This window comes from Bos mutus, chromosome 20 (assembly GCF_027580195.1).
Source record: "Bos mutus isolate GX-2022 chromosome 20, NWIPB_WYAK_1.1, whole genome shotgun sequence".
Classification (NCBI taxonomy): Eukaryota; Metazoa; Chordata; class Mammalia; order Artiodactyla; family Bovidae; genus Bos; species Bos mutus.
This window is the reverse complement of record NC_091636.1, coordinates 71661249-71666320: the sequence shown is the minus strand read 5'-3', so window position 1 is coordinate 71666320 and position 5072 is coordinate 71661249.

Here is a 5072-nt window from a genome sequence, read left to right as displayed (position 1 = left end):
AGAGTCTAAATGACTTAGAAATGCATGGAAAAAACTCACTCTTTGTTGCTGGCAGGGCCGGCATAGGCTGACGAAAGCTGAAGCACCAGCAGGTCCTGAGGATCTTAGCGCAAAGAAAGCCAGAACTGGGCAGATAAAGGACACAGCAGGCCCCCACCCCGTCCCAGTCCTCTTGCTTCTCAGCCCGCTCTCTGGGCCTGGAGGAGGGTCCTCTCCGACTGGACCGGTGTGGACCCATGGGCAGCGTCACTGCGTGGTGACAGCCAGGCACACAGGGCCCCTGGGCCACATGCAGCCGCCCAGGGCTTCCAGGAGCCCATGTGCAAGCGCCGGGACAGACATCTGACACACAGACACACCACCTAAAGTGGAAACACCTGGTTCCTGGGACTCTGGAACTTAGCTTTTTAAAGGCCCTTTCCTTGGCCCTCACCCTTCTGGGCTGCTGTGTCTCCTCCTGACTCCTCCCCCTGAGACGTGTGGCTCACAGGAGCCTCCCCAGGACCTGAGCTGCTCCGCAGCTCCCACTGTGGTCCAGCCTCTCAGAGGGGCTGCTCCACCGCCCGTTGTAAACAGGAACTCGCCGTGGAAAGGCCCCTGCGCGTCGGTCAGGAGACAGCTGCGCAGGGTCGGCCACGCCCACGCCGCCTTCTCCACCTGCCCACGCCGCTGGGGCCACTGGGTTCACAGACTCTGTTTTCCTAGTAAGGGCCTCAGAGATCCCCTCGGTCCTTCTGGAAGTGTTCTGTCCTGCAATGCGGCTCAAGCTTTTCCCCTTCACAACCGCAATGGCAGTGTCGGGAGTCATTTGGATCGTTTTTCCGTTTAGTTGCTCTGATTAACTCCAAGGACCACATGCCTACACGCGTCTCTAACTGGAGCATGCACGGCCCCAGTTCCAGGCACGGGGGACGCAAAACAGAGTGTCTGTGATACAGCTTCCTGGGGCATCATGTTTATTCCCGGTGCTTTAGAAGGACACCCATTCAGCCTGAACTAACCCCACAACGTCCCAAAGCCGAAACACCAATGGTCCTGAGAAGACCCATCTACTGTCAGCCTGAAGTGAACCCCACAGTGTCCCAAGGCCAAAGCCTGAGCAGGTCTTGAGGAGACCAGACTCCCTGTCTTCCTGAACTGAGTCCCACAACGTCCCAAAGCTGAAGCCCCAACGGGTCCTGAGGAGGCCAGACTCCCGTCAGCAGCCACACGCAGCCAGGTGCTCAGGCAGAGCAGGAATTCCGCCTGGGGTGGAGGTGGGTCGGGGAGGCGGGCTCCTCGCTCCGGGCCAGCCAACGGGAACTGCAGCTCAAGCCTCCCTCACCGGCTCAGGCACAGCTAAGTGGAGACTCCGCCCCTCAGGGCAGTTCTGGTAGGTCCATTAAACTATGCAAATTCAAACTGAAATATTGCCAATATCCAAAACTTCTCCAAAATAGTTAAGGAATAATTAACTTGAAACTGTATAGAATGAAATGTAGTCACCAAATTCACTCAAATTTATTAACAGACATTTAAATTTTGAAATTATCAAAATTGTGGACATAAACATAGAAAATCTACATGACCCTGGGTTTGGCCTGTATATCATGAGCTTTGAGTTTTAACACACAAGCTGTGAGTCCACAAAATAAAAATATTGTGGACTTTATAGAAATAAAGATGTCTATTCTGAAAGACCTCATTCAAAAAATCAAAATACAAGCTACAAACTGGGAGAAAATATTTGCAAAATTCATATTTGATACAGGATTTGGACACAAAATAGACAAAGACCTCTTGAACAACACTATAAACAATAAGTAAAGATCTGAACAGACACCCAGCCAAAAAGAAGTTATACAGATAGTACAAAACAGAAACACGCTCAACATCATACACCATTAGGGAATTACAAATTAAAGTCACAAGCTATCGCACTACACATATTAGGCTGCTAAATTCTAAATATATGACAATACCAATTGCTGGAGGCTGAGGAATAGCAGGAACGCTCCCTCACTGCTGGTAAGATGCATGCACAGCCACCTTGTAACACAGTTGGACAGTTTTCTCTAAAGCTAAACACACCTCACCTTGGGATCCAATGATCGTACTTCCAGTATTTAGGAAACTGCTTTGAAAAATCCATGCCCAAACACAAAGATGAACTTAGGCACAGCAGCACTATCCATAATAGTTAAAAGCTTGAAGTAATCAGGGTATCCTTCAATAGATGAATCCATAATCAAATTGGGTATATCCATGTCAAAGCAAGTAGAACATGCCACCCCAAAATATGCCTCTCTGCTGTGAGGATTGCTTAAGTCCACTTCCATGAAAAAAAAAAAAAGAGGATGCTCAGCAAACTAAGTAGCAATTGCCGTTTTGTGATGGACATTTACAGCAGAGAAATCTCTGCATTTAAGGGTTGTCCCTGTTTGCACCAGAAATAAAAGGATAATTAAAACTCAAGTAACTTATCAATGGAGAGGTCCCAACTTAAAGCTATAAACAATCGTACCCTTCTTTACTGTATTTTGTGTAATTACCTACCATAACGGGCTTCTCCCATTCTTCAGAGTCTTGTTTTTAGCTGAAGAAGGCATTTAAGGTGATGACTTTGGACATTTCAGGGAGTGTCTCAGGTTTCTTTGGTAGCTCCCCTGTATACAGAAGCTATTTGTTGTTTTAGTCACTAAGTTGTGTTCACCTCTTTGCGACCCCACGGACTGTAGCCCGCCAGGCTCCTCTGTCCATGGGATTCCCCAGGCAAGAATACTGGAGTGGGTTGCCATTTCCTTCTCCAGGGGATCTTCCCAACATGCCAGGCCTCCCTGTCCATCACCAACTCCTGGAGTTTACTCAAACTCATGTCCATTGAGTCGGTGATGCCATCCAGCTATCTCATCCTCTGTCGTCCCCTTCTCCTCCCACCTTCAATCGCTCCCAGCATCAGGGTCTTTTCCAATGAGTGAGTTCTTGGCATCAGGGGACCAAAAGTATTGGAGTTTCAGCTTCAGCATCAGTCCTTCCAATGAATATTCAGGGCTGATTTCCTTTAGGATTGACTGGTTTGATCTTGTTGGAACTGATGGGCACCTAAAATTTGCAAGGCCTTTGGCGCTGTAAATGACACCTTCCCTCAAGCAATGTCCCTGGGTTAATTACCAAAAAATAATTCAAAACAGGGATGACTTTTAAGAAGCCAGTTTCAAGACGTAAATTGTATTCACAACAACTAAAGTATTAGAACACATGCAAAAACACTCCACTAACTGCTGCTGCTGCTGCTAAGTCACTCCAGTCGTGTCCGACGCTGTGCGACCCCATAGACGGCAGCCCACCAGGCTCCCCCGTCCCTGGGATTCTCCAGGCAAGAACACTGGAGTGGGTTGCCATTTCCTTCTCCAATGCATGAAAGTGAAAAGTGAAAGTGAAGTCGATCAGTCGTGTCCGACTCTGTTCGACCCCATGGACTGCAGCCTACCAGGCTCCTGCATCCATGGGATTTTCCAGGCAAGAGTACTGGAGTGGGGTGCCATTGCCTTCTCCAATGCATGAAGGTGAAAAGTGAAAGTTAAGTCGCTCAGTCGTGTCCGACTCTGTGCGACCCCATGGACTGAAGCCCACCAGGCTCCTGCATCCATGGGATTTTCCAGGCAGGAGCACTGGAGTGGGGTGCCATCGCCTTCTCCGCCACTAACTACTAAATCAATGCAAATCAAAACTACAATGAGGAATCACCTCCCACTTGTCACAATGACCATCGTTAAAAAGATCTCCAAATTCCTGAAAAGCATCTGAGTGTTCGTGTGTCTTAGTCTCCCCAAGTTTCTCCCAATTTAGTAAATGGTAACAGCTTCCACCTACTGATGAGGCCCTAGACCCCTGAAGAGCACCTCCTCCCCAGGCGCAGCCCCCATGAAGTGTGTCCCGGGTGCAGCGGCAGTTTCCTGAGTCTAGCTAGGATTGCGGATTCCTTTTCCTTCGAACAAGCTGTGTGGCTGGCGGCACTCGAGTTGGCTCCACCTGTGAGTCAGGACTCGGCATTCCCGTGTCTGGGGGACCCCAGGTGGGGTGGGGAAAGGGCACAGCAGCTGGGACTGAAGGTCCGTGCCAGCCTCTGCAGGGAGATCCTGCCAGTGTGGACACGGCCCTGAGCCCCCTCACCACAGGGAGGAGAGCATGAGTGGATGCCTTCAACATGATTCCTCCTGCAGGCCCCCCAGGCCCCCCTGGGGGGTGGCATCAGATATCACCCCCCAGACAGGAGCAGCTGGACGGGCAGGGGCCTCACCTTTGTGCTCTGCTGGCCGCTGTAAATTCTGTTCCTTGTCACCCTGCTTCAACACTGGCTATGCCAAACTTTATACGCTGGGCCAAGTCATTCAGTCTTGTCTGATTCTTTAAGACCCTCTGGACTGTAGCCCACCAGGCTTCTCTGTCCATGGGATTCTCCAGGCAAGAATACTGCAGTGGGTTGCCATGCCCACCCAGGGATCGAACCTGCATCTCCTATGTCTCCTGCATTGGCAGGCAGGTTCTTTACCACTAGTGCCACCTGGGAAGCCCCACTCCAAACTTTAGGACCATAAATAAATGGGACTGTTTTCTAATACATGCGTGTGCTTCTTTCACTGGTTTTATTGCGTCGGGGTCATAACAGGTATGCCTCCCCAGGGACCTCAACCCCTGTGACTTTGGGGGATGGGGCCCTGAGCAGCAGAAGCCCTCTGGGGTCTGCCTGGTCCACATCTTTGTCTCCTGCCCTTCGGGGGGTAGGGGGGGATCAGAGGAGGTCCCCCACCACCTTCCACACACACATTGCCTGCCTGACAATACTGGGGTCCCCCCCGGAGCATGACGCCTCCCCACAACCGCCCCCCAAGGGAGGCACTGCTGAGGCTCTAAGGAAACGGCAGGCAGAACTGTCCCTGAGGGGGGTCCGACCTGGGTGGAGGGGTGGAGGGCCCACCCCACGTGGGTCCCCAGGCATGGCAGCCCCAGCCCTACGCTCACTCTCACCCTCACGTTCCACCCCACCCCCACGCCCCTGCACCCCCGCCAGGCCCCACCCCCACGCACCTGCA